The following is a 21898-nucleotide window of genomic DNA, read 5'->3' on the forward strand; positions in this document are numbered from 1 at the left end:
CGCCAATATACACTCGGCACTGCCAAGATTGTTAACACTGACTACTAGTACTAGTGTAGTAAACTATAAGGTGAAAAGCCCACAGTTTAAAAGCACACCCTGGATTTCTCTGCCCATCTGTGAGATGCGACTTCCTGAAAACAAGTGACTACAGGAAGGCCTAACCACCTGTGTCTCTCTGCACCTTGTTCCTGGATTGTGACCTCATCATTATGAGAACACAGAACTACAGCTACTGTAGTGTATAGTGTATTACACTAGTAGGACACCGCTTATAAAGCCCTGTTCATACTTCATGCGAAGCGAATCTGAACTAAATTTGACATCACAACCCTCCATTCGCAGCGATATTCGCAAGTGAGTTGAGCAGAGTTGAACTGCTGCAAATTATTTGCTGCGAGTTTGTGACGTCAACGCATTCGCATTTGCCGCAAGTTTGAACCGGGCTTAATGCATGCAGCATGTGTGCATGCCACAACAGGTAAGGCAATGAGATAAATTTGCCTACTGCTGGAATTTTACTGAAAGTGGTAGAAAAAGGTTCCGGCTACTTCGGCTGAACCGAAGTAGATACGAACATGCTACAAAGTCACTTTGATAAACAGTAAATGTACCAACAGACACAAAAGCATTTGCTAGAAGGGGGGTGGGGTGTCATTGAATATTTTGACTAACCTGTGTACTTATCATCAAATGGGTGTCTGAGTGTCTTTTGGACACCCTGTTATAAATTTGGACACCTTGTATTTGACATTAACATGTAAGTGAACAATGTGGACACCCAGTTTTTAAATCACCAGAAAATGTTGAAGTCCTTTTACTAAATCCTGGCAAATACCTTGCTGTATGATACCGCAACTATGAACCCTTCATATTTCAATATCATTTTGAGCCCAAGTCTCCCCAAACCAATCTACATGTACATGTACACAGCCGACTGACCTGGGGAAAAGGAGGGGGTAGACATACAATGCTTTTCACCAGCAGCCAAAAAGTTAACAGAAGTTACTGATTCATCAGAGTCTAGACCCACAATCACAGCCACTGAGGCACAGGAGTTAATCAACAACCACTATTCACCAACCTGTGCCGAGTACTTGAGGGACCACGAGCGGCTCTTAGAAATTCTCAAAGATCGGAATGGGCTTTAGCTCGGCTTTAGCATCAAGTGCCTGTGTCGGTGGAGGATTCTAACCCCTTAAGTAGGTACACAAATCCCTTCCGAGGGGAGAAATGGATGGTAGAATTTAAAGCGTAAATCCCCAACATTGACGCATGATTTAAGGGAAAGAATGAGTCACAGTAATGTGTTGTGTGAAGTTTAATATCGGACCAGGTGTTGCTAAGACACACTGATATTGGTAGATTACAAACAACACATAACAACATTAGTAGGTCCAATGTTCTCCCAGCACATTCAAACAGGCATGTTTGCCTTGTTTTTGAAAAGGGCAAGGTCACCAGGGCATTTTCTCATTGATAAAGGGCACCCAAAGAGGAAATTGTAAATTCCTATTGGAGCATTTTAAGGGCACCAAGGCAATGACTGGGGGGGGGGGCATGGAGGCAATCGCCTTCATTGCTTCCGTGAAGTATCGGGCCAGGTCATCAACAAAACGTAGTGTTCGCAATCAGTAGAAACTGATTAGATTTATTCTAAAAGCTCACAGGTTATGATTTATTAAAATGTGCCAATCCCCAGGAGAAATACTTCCATCTCAAACACAAGTCAAGAAAACGAAGCTTGAAGACAACCTGAATCATGAATGTATACTTTCTATCGGACTAAGCTGACAAACATGCATGAACATCTATCTCTCAATTATACATCATCGAGCCTGGTATTACACGCAGGCCACGCAGGCCATGACCTCTGTTGCCCCTGGTCTAGGCCTAGGTGCCCCTTCAAAAGTTTCCCGATGACTTAAAGATTTTCCAGTGGAAGTGCCTTTTGCAAAATAAAAATGGCCTTACCCTTTCAAGAATGAAATCCAGGCCTGTCTGTAACATAGCAAAATGCTATGTTGTTATAAGCACTTAGGGTGCACAAAACATGTTCAGCCCAAGCGTTTTGCTTTGAGTAGCCAACACTTTGGAAACGAAATCATTCCCTGCCATGCACAAAATCACGACCAGTATGTTTTATACAGAAAAAAAATTTCAACGCCTTTCACCACTGACTGAGTACTTCTTTATAATATACATCTTAAAAGCATTCCTCTTCAAAGAAGTCTCAATACATGTACTTTGTCAAGAGGTAGGGGTGCAATTTACTTAGTGCTTCCCGCCAATATTTGCAATTTCAATCACTCATGCATCGGGACAATCCCAAGGTGATCCCATCCATCCATTACCAACAAGAAGAAAAAATCCCAACAACGTGGCCTTCATCTTTTTCCCCGAGCATCTCTCCCTGGTGAGGTGACCTCATCTTTGTCAGGGATAGAGTTTGCTCAGCGAGGAAAGACCACAGCAGTGTGCCGAGGAAAACAAAACTCTGGGTCAGCCCCGGAAGATCAGACAAGATATAGGAGCACGGGGGAGAAAAGTACACTTTGGATTGAAATATAGAGCTGTACTTTTTAAAGGGATCACCGCAAACATAAACTTCAATCAAAGAAATGATGGATGTCAATCGTCAATTGTAAAATATTCAAAAATGTTTTGCCATTGAATGATTTGCCATTGATTTTGCATTGCTGGTTTGCAAAACATTTAAATACATTGTTCGTTGATTCAAATGCACTGGTTTGAAACATAGTGGGACACTTTAATGTGAGCTCACATCTTTGCGTGAACATCCTACAATAGTGATGTGCTACTTTATTTCATGTTTAGCACTTTATGCGGAAACGGTTCTCGGGGTGATTGGTACTTGAACTTACTTTACCCTCAAGCAAAGTGTTTTGTTAGTAGCTATGAAATAAGGCCATTATTGCGGTACTGCTGGGTGAGGATTGTATGCAGTTACAGCAGTAAACGATTTTCCCTTTTGTAAAATGATACACAAAATGCATCAGTTGCTGCTCAAAAAATCATGAAAGACTACTCAATATTAACATTCAGTGTGCACAAACCATGTTCAGTTTATGAAATTATTCCCTGAAATGCCCTTTAAATTTTTGTGGGGGGAAAATTTAGTAACTTCAGTATTATTTTGTTTAGCCTCTACACACCACAAGAACACAAACAAACCAGGGTTTGTCAATTCTGAATAAGAGCCAAGCAGTAAAACAAACAAAAAACAATTCATACTTTGGTTGAACCCAGTGACGCCAAAGGATAAAAAAGTCAACACATCAAATCCAGGGACAAGAATTTGACTAATGAAGAACACAAATCAAAATGACTCCACATTATCCGAACTGTGATGGATGATACATGTGCATCTGCCATGCAATTATTTTTTTTCTCCCATGAATGTTAAAACGGTAAATCCAGTCCGAGTTCATCGATGCCAGTATAAATCTCGCCTCTATCAGGAGTGCCAACACTCGGCGCTATGGTGAGATCATGACTGCTGTTATTTTTTCAATGACTAGTGTGGATTAAAATCTACCCGAGTGCCCTGTGGGCCAGGGATTAGTACCTGCAGTAATGTAGCTTAATACATGCATGTGCATGAAGTAATGCTGTTGAACATGTCGCCTAGTAATTGCCTTGAGTAAGTAGGTCAGACGGTGTGTTTATCAGACAAGATGATAAAACAGCGATATTCACACTATGTGTTTGTGTATGCTGACAAATGGTTGATAATGAGAAGAATTGTTATTGAAAAGAACAGTACAAATGTTTCCATTGTTAAAATCTGGACCCAATTTCATAGAGCTGCTTTTAAAGCAAAAAAGAATTTGCTTTTAAAACAACTCTCTGCTAAGCATAAATAAGCAGGATACCAATCAGTACACGTGACATGGTAGTTTGGCCGGTAAACTTATTCTGGTAAGCGTAATTTTGTTGTGGTTAGCATTTTTTTGTGCCAAAGCAGCTGAAATTGGGCCCTGTGACAAAGTAATAGAAAAACAGCTTTCTGTTGTATCGGTTACAAACTCCAAATGCCAAATACAATCATAGGAGAGATTACGTTGGTCAGAAGGGAGATATCTACTGCACGCTGCTTATTAATCTGTACTGATTTGGCTTTTCTTGGAAGTGACCTTCTTTTTTTAAGTAAATTTAAATAAGAAAACAACAACCTTGTAAAACACATTACCACGACACATTGTTTTCTTGAAAGCACCTGGTTGTAATTTCCACACGGTGGAAATTGCAGTTTGATTTTCCGAGAATAATCAATGGTTTCTATTCATGTTATTTGTGGTTGCATTGACAGATAAAACAACCTGTAGTGCCCTTTAAAAAACAAGGTTCAACAACCTAGAAACATAGTTAGATAGTACAATGCGATTTTTTTTAAGGATATTTAAATTTTGGCAGGAGCAATTCGATACCACCTCACCCAGACAGAAAATGAATTAAACCATCGTTTTTTCCAGGAAACTCAAGCAGGTGTATATAGCCTGACCCCAGATGACCTCCAATCTCTCAATGCACACCACACCCATAGACAAAATAAATTGAATACAGGTACAAGCACATAGGCTACACTATACATACAGGTATCTCCCAAATGGAACTAGCTGCAACATTTCAAATATTCCATGGCTTGAAATGTACAACAGACAGCAGGCCTTTGACTAGACAGGTAAACAAACAATATATATAAAAATACCTTGCCTAATGTTTAAATGCTGACTTTGAGTCTGATAAATATCTTACATTTCTGTTGAGTATGAAGGTATTACAAAAAAGAGAATAGAAATTAATCTATTTTTTCTATAGTAAATATATAAAAATATAACAAGTATATTAACAAGTATATTAACGAGTACTTTATAAAAGTACTTAAAAAAGTATTTTGAAAAGTATTTTTTAGTGTTTTAAAAACTATTTTTAACAGTGTTTTAAATAGAATACATGTATACCCTTGACAGGGGCTCCCTGTCAGATGATAGTCCACATATATTATAAGTAATTATTATTCATGGTCTGTGGCAATTATTTCCAGTCCGTCAGAAGTAATATCCCCTCATATTAATTAAAACAAGGTCAAATGGAACTAATTTACACTTGACCAAATCAAGGAGGGGGGAACACTCTCAAAGCTCTTCAGGAAATAATTTTAATTTTTGGAAAATGAAGTTTTCTCTCCTGGTGTAGCAGAGCTTCCTGATCCACTGGCATGACTGATGCACAGCTGTTTTTAAGGTCATTTTTGTTTACCAGCTGTCTCAATCCCATTTAATAAGGTGTTATGTACAAAGGCATGTAACACCTCCTTGTCTCTGTTGTTGTATCGCCTTGATTAAAGGCATGGACACTATTGGTAATTATTAAAAAATAATTATTATCACTATGGATACATGGTTACGCAGAAAGATAAGTTTTCATGCCCCAAACCGAGAAACATTACCGATAACATTTCTCCGATTGTTTAGGGATTATTCTTCCTTCGTGAACATAACGGCTCCGGAAAACGCAACCACCTTTTGTAGAATTTTCAGATGTTTGTTTAATTGTATACATCTACATTTATATAGGATTATAACTGAACGGTTACTATTTTTTCTAATCAAATTCACAGGCTATCTTCATCCAAGGGAAGGTTCATTTTGATAACTAAAAAATTGCAGATATTTGTAATACAATATTTTCAGTTAAAGCAAGCACGATAATTTTTCTGGCATTAGTTACACGGATCTGAAATACATCCAATTGGTTTATAGTATTTTATAGTATTTTTAATATATTTTTACTACATGTCAAATGCACGTACACCAATTGTGACTTCGAGAACAGATTCCCATCAGAAACAATGATAAGGTAATTTTGAAGCTACGGTTTATTACCTTGCGTTATCAGTTTTAGTGTCACATGCTTAACCCCTGCGTTTACATTCAAGCAATGCAAACAGTTATATTATCTACAACTATATTGGCCTTGATCCAAGTTTGAGACAATAAAAGGATAGCCTTTTATCTTTTATCAGCACTTGTTGACCTGCTCCAAGCTATAAAGAATAATGCTTAAAAAAATGTATTGTGTTTTGTGACGACGTGGGAAATTGGTTTTGGGACGACTGAGAAATTGGTGACATTTATTTCCAGGAGACTATTGCAAAAATTCAAGTGACAATAAAGCATGAAAATGTGTGTGTTGAGGGGTGGACTACTTATAAAACAAAATTGAAATCCACAACATTTATTTACCCTATGTTGGTACTCCTAAAAAATTTGCTTAACAGAGTTCAATGAACTGTTTTTCCAACAAAGAGGGCGCTATGTCTCTCTTACAAGGTCAACAATTATCTTGATGACCTCTCTCACTATGCACACCTAAACAACTTAAGGTATAATTTCTATAAATAAAATGGAGGCCAAATAAAACAATTTGGACACATAAATTCCTCTCCCCGAAAAGTTTGTAATTCAATACAGCGAGTAGAAGAAAAGAACGCCGAATTTAGTGAAATCTGAGAATAGAACCAAGATTTGACCATGATTTGACATTGCGTTGCACTTGCAGGAGGAAACTAAAGATCTCCTGAGGGGGCTTCTATTGGGTGGGTCCAGTCTCCCGTCCCCCACCACGAATGCATACATTGAAATGTTTATAGTTCAAGCAACAGAAGACTAGAGAGAGCTAGCTACCGCAGGCTACAGAGCATAGAACCCACTATGCCCCCAGCACTTCATGTCGCCTTCCTGTCGCAGCCCTCCTTCCGCCTATCTGGGCCCAAACAAACTACGGTAGCGGGCTAGCCACGGCTGGTCATGGCACGGTGCAAGATTAGCGACAACGAGATAGAGAAAAAAAAGGTGAAAAAAATAATATAAAAAAAGCACAAGAGACTCTCCAAGCGAGCGATGGATTATCAGGACTGGATTCTTATTCTCAGTATTTAGGTCAAGCTTGCTGCCCGTGCGTGTGATCTACTTTTGTTGTTGATAGTTCAGAGCTTGCTGGGTTTTGCAGTCAGGCACGATAATGACATACAGGATCAAGGTTAGGTTAACCATGTATTCCTAGGCCCATGGAGTATATTGCCTCGGTACCCTTGGACATTCATGCATCATTTTAAACCAATAAGCAAACTGTACGATGAAAATGATTTTTACATCATTGGGGAAAGGATCATGTATTCCTCGACCCATGGAATATATTGCCTAGATAATGATGGACATTGGTGCACATTCACGCATCAATTTTACCCTATAAGCAAACTGTAAAATGAGAATGATTTTTACATCATTGGGGAAGGGGTCGTGTTTTCTAGAGACTGATTGAATATATTGCCTCGATACTGACAAACATTCATGCATCAAATAAACCCATAAGCAAACTGTAAAATGAGAATGATTTTTATATATCATTGGGTAAGGGATCATGTATTCCTACACCCATGGTGTATATTGCCTCGAGTTCTGGTGGACATTGGTGCACATTCATGCATCAATTTTACCCATAAGCAAACTGTAAAATGTGAATAATGTTTACATGATAGGGGAAGGGATCGTGTATTCTAGAGACCAATAGAGTATATTGCCTCGATACTGGTGGACATTCATAAATCAATTTTTTACCCATAAGCAAACTGTAAAATGAGAATGTATTTTTATATCATTGGGGGAAGGGATCATGAATTATGCAATCATAATATCTGACCCGAAAAGGAGACGATTTTATTGAATACAAGGACCAACCTACTTGTAGCCAACATATTAAGCTTGTTGCATACATGAGGTTATTTTAAAACAACTTTTTTGATTTTTCTGATGGCAAAAAAATCTGAAATCTGACTTTAGTATGAAGAATAATGCAAAATTATGTGATATTGAGACATAAAATATTAAAGCAATATTTTACCACAGCAGAGCAGAAAGGTACATCACTTGACCTTATTAATAACATTCCATTTGTCCCAGGACGATGTCCCAGGACGGTATCAGTACTATGCAGTCATTAATTGCAATTTCATACTCATTATGATCAAAAGGTCTTTAAATAAAAATAAAAAAAGTGTATCAATTTGAAAAGAAAAGATCTAAATCAAAGAACAAATGTTTCACTTATGAATTATAAAACAAATACTTTGACGACCACTATTGCTCGATAAACTCCCTTTTACCAGGAGCTCCAATAATGCAAAAGCATTTGATAAAATCCATACAAATTGCACTAATGACCTTAAAGTCCAGAGCAAAACGAAATAAATTTTCCGAAGGTAAAATTCACCCAAAAATAATAAACTAATGAAGCTAATTTAATAGCAGCACTCAACCCATAAGCTTGACCTACAAATAAAAGTAATGAAAAAACACACAGAGAAAAAAACAGTAATGAAATAACGAAGTGTGGACATCATTAAGGGGACAGCCTAATAAAATTAGACTAGTTTCTCTGGGTCACGCATGCCAGCAATCCCAACATGAAACGCAGTGGAGGTGTTTACCATCTGTGGGCAAAAAACCTTGAATAGGCTTTGTTCTGTGTGTACTACCATATCCGTTAACATTTCCAGGTAACAATTAATGTTGTTCTCTCAAAAAATTGTGTTCTCTTGTAAGGCCTACATGTGTATGGCTGAAGAACATGGTAAGGGGTGGATTTCACAAAGAGTTACAGAGAGGACTAGTCTTATCTCGTGATAGGACGAGTACTTAGGACTAGCCATACGTTTTTAATATCTCCTAGGACTAGTCCTAACCTAATGCTTTGTGAAAGCGACCCCTGGATCTCCACAATAATTCATTTCTAACAGATGGAAATTTGCATCGAGGATAGAGAATATTAATTTTGGTTTTTACCCATATATCGATGTGTGTTAGCACTGTATACTCAGTACTTTCCCGAGCTCTGTGAATTCAATTTTAATTTTCAACTTGCTTCCACTGATGTTTTCATGCTAAAAGAAAAAACTATATCAATTTAAATCAAAATTTCTGGGTCAAATCTGCTCCCTAAAAAAAACCAGACACATGGCAGTGAGCATCTATCAAGCTTTGCTTAAAGTTTGAGATCTGCCTCACTATTTTATTAAATATTTAGCAATATTATTAGCAAAATGTGTGTTCCAAGTATCTTCACAATACAGTACTTTTGTGCATAAGATCTTAATCAGCCTGCGGACACTTTGTGCCCATCAACCTTTGACCTAGTTGGCCCTTGTATAGACCTTATGCATTGACGTCATCCAGCGGCCATCTTAGAGGAAAAATGGTGACGAAACAATCGAAACGCACAGATTTGTGTACGCGCGATGCACAGGATTGGCCAATGAACAACCTCCTTTTGACCTCTAGGTGAGGGCGCCCTACTGAAATGACGTCATGTGCATAAGGTCTATTGTAGTGTTGGAATTTAGGCTACATCAGCTACATGGTTCAGTCCATTGTTAAAACGACAAAATGTAGACAGTATGCCTTTATGTGGTACTTGCTATGAGACAATTGAAGACTCTATAAAGTACAAGTATGGGTCAGAGTGAGGGAGAGGGGGGGGGGTAGAGCAAGTTATGTTGTATACCCTAGCCATGGTGGCTCAGCACACACTCCCAATTCTACAGAGGGACGATTCGCAAACTCAGAACTATTGATTCCACTCAGAAACACAACCTTAAAATCAATTTGAAAACACACGCAAAATGCCACCACACAACAAAATTACTCTGCAAATAGAAAGACTGTGACGCTGCACTTTTCAGTTCCCTTCCTTTTAAAGTAATTTCTTCGAAGCTCACGCAAATATGAAACCGATTCCACTTTTTATTTATATCAGGCCACCCTCAAAAGGGCAGACACATTATGAGCAAGTCTTGATGACAAAAACAACACAAAAGCAGTGTTTACATTAATAACACAAAAAACTAAAAACATTTTGATGAGGGGTCAACGCACATTAGTGTGAAACGTTACATAAACAAAGAAAATCTTCTAAAAGTATTTGTTTCAAAAATACTTGTTTGCATATGAAGTTAGTTCTATAACACATATTGAAATGTAATTTGAGTTTGAACACACGTATACAAGTATATTTGCAGACACTAAAGACAATTTTGGGTTAAACTGAAGTGACCTAAAAAACATAACTGTTTCAGGCAAAGCATCACTGCTAAATTTGTTCCATGCTTTATGGTTTTACAGAGGACACAAGAGTCAACTAGAAAAGAACTTAATGTACCATGACATTGTTTAGTTGTCCACCAATTATTAAATCACATATGTGTGTCAATATGAGTGTTAAAAACTTTGTATTAACACCCTGGATCTGACAAATCAAAAATTCTAAGAAGACCCCTGCATTACTCAAACACTATAAAGTGAGGTCAACACATGTTTATACAAACCACAATGCTGGTCATGACAACCACACAATAGCCAAGCACAGAAACATAAGCCTTTTTTCATGGACAGGTATCAACTATCTACCAAGGTTAGTGGAGGGACGGTCTCTAAAAATAACACAGATGCATGAGTAGGCCTTAAACAGTATAGCCTACATGTAGGCCCATATCAAATGTCTTGTATAATAACTTGTATAATATTGAGTACATTACAAATTCTCAAGTGAACTCTACATTCCTCAGTCATGCTTCAGTAAATGCCATCAACAAAATGTAAACAATTGTTTTTGGTTGTTTTGAATGATTTACAAAAGTACAACTGCACAAGAAAGAATAGTAATTCACAAAACACTCTATCTATTATTGATTCTATTTTAAATGGTAAATCCCACTTTTAGGAAAACACATCACGAGCCAAAATTGTGCGTACGTGTAGTAGAACTACTATTAATACAAGCTTCTCAACTGTTCACACTCTAACCTACTTTTGTGAAACAGGGAATTTATCATTTAAAATAAATAGGATAATCCATTGTATTATTCAATGCAGCCAATAAGCTTTGAAATCTCCCCTTAAAGTACAATGAGAACTTCTCAAAGAAGCTTACATCAATCAAGATGATTGTCCCATCTTATTGGCAAATCCTCAGGCCAGCTTTCTTATGTGATTAACCCTTATAATCTACAATGTGTTTTAGATCAAATTCCCATGGCTTTTGAGCTAACTGCAGCTTTAGCTGAAGCACAGAAAATTTATAGGCAGCTGAAGTTTTGTGAATACCACACAAAACTGTACATTTTCAACACAAGATCAATCTAGCACAAATATTACAAACTAAATGTAGGCCATCATCTCAACATTGTCATGTCAGTGCAAAAATACAAAATTTTTGTGAGTATCAAATTTCAATTTCAAATTCAAAAAAATTTCATCTTGCATTTAGTTTTCGTAATAAGATTTTCTGTAAGTGGCAATTTTACGGCAAGTGATATCAGTTCATTTGGTTTTATGTGTACGTGAAATTAAAAATTACTGTACAAAAGGAATCAAGCAACTAATGTTAAAATTTGTATTTCACGACAACTGAAGTTCGAATGGTCATTTATAGATGGGAATGGGAAAACAACTCTTTGGGGTAATTCTAGCACGAAAAATGTAAAATTAATGTCGCTTCCTTTGGATGGGGATTTGATTGCTTAAGGCCTTTTACTACTGGAAAAAAATACTTAGTGTGCCTGGAAGAAGGGCGTAGTATAATAATCTTCCTTAAAAATATTGATGTTAGAAGGTGATCCCTGACACCATGTCCTTTCACATCTCATTTAAGCCAGTTCTCCTGCTTAGACTATTACATAACAGCACCACCTGGGGGTAAAGTAGGGCTTTAAGAGTTCTCACAGCCAATGATGCCAATTGTTCCATTCAAAACCTCATTGATTGACACTTAACTCAGTGTTTGAGATGGCTTTCTTTTCTCAAGGACACAGGTTGGTTTAAAAGAGAAGGTTGACCATTATTTAAAGTTGGCATTATGATTATTTCAAGTGTTTGTCATGTCTTGTGCTTTGAACACATTGCTTCATTCGATACTAAAGGTACACTATCCATACTGCATACAGAGCTACCCTTACTCTATGGAGCTACTAATAAACTTTGATTTAAGTACATGCTAGTACATGCTGGCCACAACCATCCAAAAGAGAACCATATTCCGATCTGCTTAGTTTAAACTTTGCCATCCATTATAAAACAAAACTAGATTAAATCTATTTTGCCTATTAGGCATATCATGGGCATATCCACTGAATGACTACTCTATGTGGTGTCTTATTTTTAAATCCACAATTTTCTTAACCAAGAACCATTTTTATAAGGTGAAATTAAACAAAACTGCAAGTGCGCAATCTATTTATGCACTTACACTGTTGTAAAATTTGAACAAGCCTCCAAATGCAGCTCATTCAGCAAAACATTTTTATTAAACCGTGTATCTAATTTCATGCTGCAACCAAAATGTTAAAAAGGCCATTTTTAGTGCCAAAGGATTATCACTATAACTAAGAACCTGAAGGGTGAAAGGGAGAGAAATAAGTTTCCGTATGTGGCTTTATTGGAGTGGGAAAAAATTAAGCACTCAACGCATCAGCCAGTGGCGCCAAATCCTGATCACAGGCTTGGTGTAAGAAAACTGGAACAGAAGCCAAGTAATCAGAGGCCTAAAATAACATACGAAAACGGAGGAGACAGGAATGGATTGTGAACATGAATGAATGACACGTGTCAGATTTCACCTGCCTGATAGGCAAAAATGCCTTGACACTCCAAAGATTGTCACTCTCGCTTTTAGTCCGTTCCATAATGTGAGGGGAAACTGAAGGGGGGGGGTGGGGGGCTTCGGTTCTCACAGCTGAATCACACGGCCCGATATTTGTTCATTTAGTCGGTCAGGGTGATTATGGAAGTGTGTCAGGATGCCCAACGGTGCATGTTTTCAGAGGATATTTGGTAAAAGTGGATTCCAAAGATCTGTTACACTCCCTCTCCCTCATAGTGCACAACCCACATAATATGTGTGACCTACATCTGCTTAAGTTAACTAAATATGGCCCAGTTTTAGGCAAAGTACAGTATTGATTATATTAGAGGGCTTCTAGATTGTTGCCAACAGATAAAGGGGACTTCTATCTTGCAAGCAGGTACTGGTATGTGAAACGATTATCGAGAGCAGATATGAAATTGCTAATGGCTAAAAAAAACTAATACAATTTCCTTTATTTAACAAAAAGCATTTTACGGTGCCGTTTTTTTATTTAAATATGTATGCCTACCTTTTTAATTTTCATGAGGGATGTTTGAAATTTTAGCCTGTACCTATACCAAACATTCTTGTACGTATACAGGCCAATATTCAAATCAAACAAAGACCCATAGAGCACGAATTCTACTAAAAATTTTCATCAAATGCTTTCCAGAAAATATAAAAAATTAATTTCAATCTTATATCTTAGAAATATTATGAAATCAACTAATAACAAGACTTTCCAATTGGGTAAAAATGAGGCTGCCACATTACAAATATGCACTAGGGCAATACAATACACAGTCACGTACACATTGTACCCGTAGCATCAAAACAAAATGTCCCTAATTTTGATGAATACAGTAATTCAAAACCGTGCATTTGTTCGGTTTGGAATATTGGTTGTTTCCCTACGGAAGCACTGCTCTGTCCTTCATCGGTCACATTGTGGTTGCTCTTATTATTTCCTCCTCACCCTTTTAGCGGGAGCGAGAGCGAGAGAGAGAGCTAGGTCTGACCATCCCTCAAGTCATCCAAAGGTCAATCTATGCTGAGAGTTTGCTATGTATTACCCACTTATCGGATCCACGCTTTATCACCAAGGGTTTTTGGTGGTTTTTTTTTTTAGGATTTGTATTATTATTTAGATTTGGGATGTTCAGCGCATAAACTGCTCATCGTCGAAACTGGAAGTTGGAATTTAATCAGCGTATTTGCCCTCATTGTATGGAAGACGTGGAAACAGAAAATGCATTTTGTATTTTATGTGTGCTTGTTCGATGGATAATGTATTGAGAAAATTAAAACCATGTATGATTCTGCTTGTAGAAGTAATGCAGATTTTAGTATGTTGTCGGAAAGAGACAAATTTATTTTGCTAACTCATCCGTCATGATGTAAACTGCAATTTTTTTATTATTTTTTTTTTTCCATTATTGTAACCCTTCCCCATGGTTTTGGGGTATGTTCCTTTTTGGTATAAAACAAGAAATCAAATAAAATCCATGTTATTGTCCAGACCTTGAACTTCGCTCTTCAAGGGGGGACACAACAATTTGGTAAAGGGGCAATACTAATATGGGGAAAATGTAAATTTGTATTGAAACATTGCAGAGGACATTACAGCAAAAGCACAGGGCACCACGGCAATTGCTGTGGGTGCCGTGGGTTATTTTCAGGCCTGATTATTATTTTTCCCTCTCTGCTCCTTGACCATTATGATTGTGTGCGTGAAGAACATCCACATAATTATTGTGCGAGTCTTTACCTCTGAGAACCCACCTAATGCACTACAGCGGCGGAAATTATTCTGCCATAACAGATGTGTCGCATAGCCTGCGATGTCACTTGGGTTGCCTGACTCACAGTTCACTTTCCTACTGTTCTGCAGGCGATATTTAATTACAAGCCGAAAGAGGTTACTGTTATTTTTTATTCAATTGTTTTGTTTCTTCTGTGGGTTTTTTATTAGGGGGGGGGGGGGGGAAGGGGGTGCTCGTATGTTCCCAAGGTAGGCTTATATCACTGAAGTAAACACATGGCTTAAATGCACCGGACTGTGGTAACTACTCAACATAATTTTTAGCATAAAAACTTAAGTCATTTCTCTCGTAAACATTAAAAGACTTCAATCCCGACGCCTTTTTAGGCATATGAAAGTAGTTTCTCACTCAACATTGAAAGACTTCAATCCCGAAGCCTTTTAGGCATATGAAAGTAGTTTCTCACTCAACATTGAAAGACTTCAATCCCGAAGCCTTTTTAGGCATAAGAAAGCACTCACATTTGTGCAAGAAGGGTATATATTTATTTTTTCGACCAAATTTTCACAGGTTTGTTATTTTATGTTTGGATACGCCAAGTGAGAATACTGTTCTTTGACCAAAAGGTGTCCATTGCCTTTTTAAGGTCCCTACAACAATCCTAGCCGATACAGTAGTACAAATACTGTATACACACCTAAGGGGATCTAATGCTATTTATCATAATTAGCTGTAGAGAGCAAAAGGTGTTGCCTAGTAACACTACACAATTAACATGTTGATTGCCCTCTATACCTCATACCTGACCTATTTGTCTTGCCTCTAATGGACACTTTTACAGCAGTGTACACATAAAAGGTCAATGCAACAGAAAGTCTGATACAAGAGTGGAAATGGTGTTATACACTGTTTTAGTTATCTCAATGTACTAATGCCTTATGTAGGATGTAATGTAATACATTGTGTCTAAGTAATGTAATACATTCTGCCTATGTAATACAAATTGAATGAATATGTTATACATTGTATCAAATGTGTTTCATACAGCCATGCAACTTGTTATTGTTATCTTTAGACTGCATAATCATTGCCTTGGCCAGGCCTAGGTGTTTTTTATAAGGGTTTGTTGTTGTAATTTGCAAATGTGCTTTGCTAGATGCACAACTTGCTTGGAGATTGCATGTGTTTGCTCAAATAGATAATTACTAGGTTGTGTTTGATTTGTTTTTATATTATCTGTACACATCAATCAATGTTTAAAACTGACATGTCTCACTTGATTTAAACACATATAACCTTGTACAGATAAAAGCCCTGGGCCTATGAAATTAAGTTACCTCCCTTAGAAAAGAATTTCTGCACTACACTCTATTCCAAACTAAAAAAACATGTACCACATGTACAATGTACCATATGTACAATGTACATGAGCCTCTGCAGCAGTCAATAACAATGACTATAAACCTTGCACCTAAAGCCTTTACTGATGAAAAGGTTTTTCATCCCTCATCATAGTAGCCCAGCCTTGAAAATACACACTAGACAAGCTGCTTCACAAGCAGGGGCTTTAGTACATGAAAAGATAGACGCTGATGAATAAATAGCCAGCCAACCTGCGCACAATCCCAATAGGTACACATTTGCATACACAGGTACACTGGCCCTGTATCCAAAACTAAAACTACAAGAATAGCAAGGCTGTTTGTTTGTTCTCTGTAGACACTGGTAAATACTGGTACAGAATTTGCCATGCTCTGATGCAGTCACACAATGCCACCATTGTGCTGCCTTGCTTGTTGAAATAGTGTTTGTTTGAGGTGCTATTTTGACAACAGTGATCAGGCTGCATCAGGTTTTCACCTGACTAAGGGATCATCTCAAAAAATTAAATCAAATCAAACCCCTCATTACAGAAGAATAGTTCACAATCTGTATGCCAAGTATCAAGCGGAGGAATGATTCAGGGAATAATTAACACTGATTGATGAATTAAATAAACTAAAACACAAGGGGTAGTTTCCTCAAATCAATCACATGAGCCAACTAGAGTCATAGGTTCCAAGAAAATGTCCCCCAATCGTATAAAAAGCCAAAATTAACCAAAATTTGAGTATCAAACTAGAGTCATACGTGTAGGTTCCAATGAGAGAATTCCCCCAATCGTATAACTGAGAAAATTAACTAAAACCAGTAGGCCCTAAAGTAGTTTCCAAAATTCAATCATGATATCAACTAGATTCATAGGTTCAAAGAATCGAACTCCCGCCATTGTATAACAGAAAGGAAAAAAACACTACCTACAGCAATTGAAACCTAGCTTTTCAGGTTTTGTTTAGATTCCATTGATTGCCCTTGACCTCGCGTTAGAGACCAGCCATTCTTAATATCTCTCTCTCTCTCTTTAGTCTGAGCGACTGTAAATCCATGTCAATTACGCACGATATCACTCACAGCTTGTTTTGATGTAGTATTATTATTACTATAGGTCAAGGTGAATCAACCATTCACTGTACCACACTGTACACTACTACTAATACTAATACTACGTACTGTATAACGGTTACAGTCGTAGTTATCTAAAATAATCCCTCATCCCCTGCATATGGACAGGCCTGGAAATTCAGTGAACCCTGGGCAACCATTAGGGGCTCCCCCCCCCCCCCTTTTTTTTCCTGGTCTTCACTCTCACTTTGTACACATGGAAAGTGAATATGCCTTTTCCATAAATTTCTCATTAATTTAAAATTAAATTAAAATATGGTGGCCTTATCTTAGAAACCATAACGAATCCTTGAAGACATCGTACTTATAATAATATCAAATGGTTTGTAGATGGCTAGTTGCTCATCATAAAACAACCCAAAATAGTTTATGTACTCTCCTTGTTTCAGTTTTTAATTTTCCTTCTAAGGTTTCCAAATATTAACCATCCCCACTTTAAAACTAAACCATGTTTAATTACAGGGTTTTTTTTAAATCCAGTCGCAAGAGCACATGAAGAACATCATAACAGTCGCTAAAAATGATTATTGACTTTATAAACACAAAACAATTAGTTACTTAAACCATGGATTATAATTTATAGAACCTGTCGTCAAAATTTTATGTGTTTGAACTGTCACAGCCATGCACCAAGCAGGTACGCATACAGCTAAAGACATACACATAGCAAGCACAGGGCGGCTGCATGCCCCTGTCCATTCCATGCATAACAAGTTCAAAGTCTAGTTACTTGCACAGTGCAGGTCAGAAAGAGTCAATATATTCATTGAGCAGTGTGTGTGTGTACGTGTAGGGGATCATGCTGACTCAATGTAAACATTGGCCTATTACACAGCTGACTGTATCTTCACAATAGAACAATCATCATCATCATCATTCTACTTGCATACTAATGAAATTAACAAGGTCATAACTCTACTGGTACTGCTGCCATATCTATCTTGTTATGCAGGCTGGCAATGGCATTCAAATCCTCAGCAAGTTCATAAACAAATCACAAAAATTCAGTGCACTTCGTTTAACTTCTTGAATTTCAACACTGTTTATCAAAATCGCTCGTTACAAAACATGTCATTCTTATCGATTTGTATTAACACTGAATTGGTTAAAACAAACTAATATGAGCAGACAAATTCCACACACAACTAAAATTTTAATCTGACAATACAATTTGGGGCTAAAATAATAGTACAAAGTCTGAAATCAAAAATCAGTGCAGTTACTGGTACAATTCCACCAGCAAGATTAACAAATGGTTTGCTTGCCCATAGCATCTATAGGCAACCAAATCTTTAAACAAATTTTAACAATAACCAAAATCCACATGACTGATTTCACATTATGGAACATAAATTTCATGTTGGCTTATTGTTAGGACATGACAAAAGGAAAAAATTGCTTTGGCAAGTTGCCCAGCGAAACTTAGTATTTGTATATTTCTCATCTCCATCTAAATATAGAGCTACAACCTTGAACAGTCAGCTAATAACCAACAGAGAGATACACACAGCAGTGACTGAAGCTACAATCCCGGCCAAAATGCTTGGGCCACCCATTCCTACATCCCCGTCCCCCCGCTCAATGTTGACCGTGTAACGCAGAAGAAGACCGCCAAATGAAATCAACATTGAAAGGGGGCCCAACGAGATATGGCTGGAATTGTAGTACCTGTTCAACTGCATATTGGTGTTTTGTTGTACTGTATCCTCACCTCATTTATTGCATCATGTTCTTTCAGAACTACTCAGCCCACCTCATCCCTTGAGTTTGTCTCGGGCATACATTCACACACAGAGAGAACTAGGACAACTAATGACCTAGATACTCCGCACATGTGGGGGTGATGATCTGGCAGAATACCGCATGCATTTTTGGTGTTATTACTATGGCGCCCAGGAGTTATTAATATTATTGGATAGCTATGTCTGGGGCTGGCAACATATTGCAACATATTGATCACTATTTACAGCTCCCAGGGCAGGTGGGGTGTGTTCGGTAGACAGGGGTTTGTCCGCGATAGCGGTCTCTGTTGCGACACAAGCGCAGAAGAAATTTTGATTCCATCTTCAATTTTAAAATCATCTTTGTTAATGGACATCAAGCCAAGATGTCAAAGCAAATAAATTCTTACTCATATAAATGCCCATACAGAGTACTACTTTCTATCGCAAGCAAACAAGATGGAACTAAGTCAACAGGAGTAAAAATTCTAGAAGAAGAAAAATATGTATTCTGAAGTTCCTCATGAATTTTCCTCTCATGCCCAAAAAATCTCAGTTGTGGAATATTGGCCCTCAAACCTTTGCATCTTTTCCACGGTCATCACCCATGCACATATTCATGACATCTTCAACATCCATGCAACCCAAATACATCTCAGATTTGAACCGCCTGGAGTCACTGGAAATGTGTTTTAATTAAAATGGCCAATAAACCTTGAAACTAATCCCTCCCCAACACAACGGGGGAAGGGGGAGACAGAAAGATGAGAGTTGAACAGCCTCTGAGGGAACATCTTCATAATGCAAAGTTATGCTAACTAACATTATAATCTTAAAGGAACTGGACACCTTTGGTAATTGTTAAAGACCAGTGTTCTCCCTTGGTGTATCCCAACATATGCATCAAATTAAAAAAATCTGTGGAAATTCGGGCTCGATTGATCATCGAAGTTGGATGAGAATAGTGCAAGAAAAAACACCCTAGTGCCTAAAAAAAAAGCTTCAGGTCTGAAGTTTTTTAATATTTGAGTGAGAAATTACCTCTTTCTTAAAAGCTACATTACTTCAGAGGGAGCTGTTTCTCACAATGTTTTATACTATCAACAGCTCTCCATTGCTCATTACCAAGTAAGTTTTTTATGCTAACAATTATTTTGAGTAACTACCAATAGTGTCCAGTGCCCTAAATAATTAAAGGTGTGTCATGTCCAAATCAGGGGCTATGCCTTATGACTTGATTGTCAAATGCACAGGCGTTGAAGCATTGTATATGCTCATAGCCATAGCCCAAGCCACCAGCTGCATCATGTTGGCCTCACCCTCAACATGCTTCAATTCAAATCTGAAAAACTCTCGCTAGACTGACCCATGATGGGGTTTACAAACAGGATTATATCATCAGAAATTCAACCCTGAAATTTACCTCAGGTGATACTTTCCAGTAATAATAGATTGCTGGCACTACTGCCCTTTTTCCATATATCTGGGCATCAGGGATTTCCATCTACACATTAGGGAAACAGTTTTTAAAGCGGGATTGTACTGCGTCTCAAAATCAAAACTAATCAATCCAGTAATATAACAGTAATTGAGAATCAAAAAGGAAACTTGAATGAAACTGTCCAAACAAATAAATATTGTGTTTAAACATCAAGAATCCTTCAGCTAGAGCTATACATGTATTTTTAAAGATAAGCCACTGTAAATTGTGCACTATCATCTTGGTTTGATTTTTACACTAAATTTAGTTATTACTCATGAAATGCGAATACAAAGTAGTTAAACAAAACAACAACAAAAAACGCTTTCTGAAAATGTCTTTATAAAGATTTATAACACCTCAGATTGTACTAGATGTTGAATGGTACAGACAAATATTTTTGGAATAAGTTGATATTTGTATTTTTTAAAAAGAAGCTATCAATCATACTATAACATCAACTAGACATCTACAGACCCAAAAAAAGAAATGATAATTTGGATACAGAGCTGCAATCAGCAAAGTAACCTCAGATAATCTTTCTTGAGTTTCATTGAACTTTCCAGGAACTAGCTCTCTGAGGAATTTCAAGGTACTGACCTATTCAGGATCTTAAAGAAATTCAAATAAACAAATTCAAATGGAAAATATCAGCTTGAAAAGAGAGAATGAAACTTTTATCGGTTTCTAGTGGAATCTCAATTTGTCAGCATCGGCCACCAATGAATTTTGTGATTAATTATTCAAAAATTATACGTTTTCATATCTGTGCGGTGAGTGCTAGTGGTTCAAAGCTCTGAAATTCTTTCACAGCATCAGTCCTCATTAAACAAAAAAGTACACTGAAAGCCTTGGGACAGGGTGTTGGCTTACAGGAAGTTAATTGGCAAGTAGGGACCATCTTCTCAGTCTGTGATGACCTCAGACCAAGAGACAGACTCCGCTGCGCATCTATGAAATTAACATACGATGAAGAAAATTTAATTATCTGACGGCAATTATTTCAATTCAATTAAAATGGAAACACAGATGAGAACAGTTTCAGGGCACGGCAGACATTTCTTGGAAAAATATTTAATTGTCTTGGTCAAAACCAAAAGTGCACACAATGTAGACCGACACTGCTAACCACATGTCATCATTGTATGCATCCGCAATTCGGCTTTTTGGCCGCCATGTTTGCATTTTTAACAAACCAATAAGAATAATGTTTTTGGGGGTGGTTTGAGATTAAAATGAGGGTAAACATTACAGTATTATGCAGTATCCTGTTGATCATCAACTCTTTAGTAAACAACCCAACTGTCCTTTGCTATGTGTGCTATGTACACAGAGTCAACACTAGCTGGTTATCTAAATGTGTGTGTGTGTACATGTACTCCGTGCCTGTTCTGGTTGTCATGTGCAGGGACCGGCTTTGATGCGATGCATTAAGGCTGTATTATACATGCTCTGATACTTGATAGTGTATGACCTTGGAAGTTTATTTCAGTTGGCAGGAGAGCTTAAGAAGTAAATCTCACTATACAATCACCCCCCTAAAATTATTTCCTTATGGCATGTGTTTTGAATGTCAAACATGTAATCAAATTAAGTGTCGAGTAAAAAAAAAAAAAAAAGACATCACTTACAACACGTTTGTGTCTCAGAGAGTCTATCTACTTCTCATGGATGTAGTACACACACAACCATACAGGGGAAATATTTCCACATTGCAGGAAATAATATGT

The 21898-nt window shown here is 37.4% G+C and overlaps 1 protein-coding gene across 1 annotated transcript in view; it reads right to left on the reverse strand.

Annotated features, from left to right (window-relative positions):
• LOC139940460 (probable JmjC domain-containing histone demethylation protein 2C) overlaps positions 1–21898 on the reverse strand; it is a 176616-nt gene that overhangs the window by 136739 nt on the left and 17979 nt on the right. The gene's annotated exons all lie outside the window — the stretch shown is intronic.

Source organism: Asterias amurensis, chromosome 8, assembly GCF_032118995.1.
Source record: "Asterias amurensis chromosome 8, ASM3211899v1".
NCBI classification, from domain to species: Eukaryota; Metazoa; Echinodermata; class Asteroidea; order Forcipulatida; family Asteriidae; genus Asterias; species Asterias amurensis.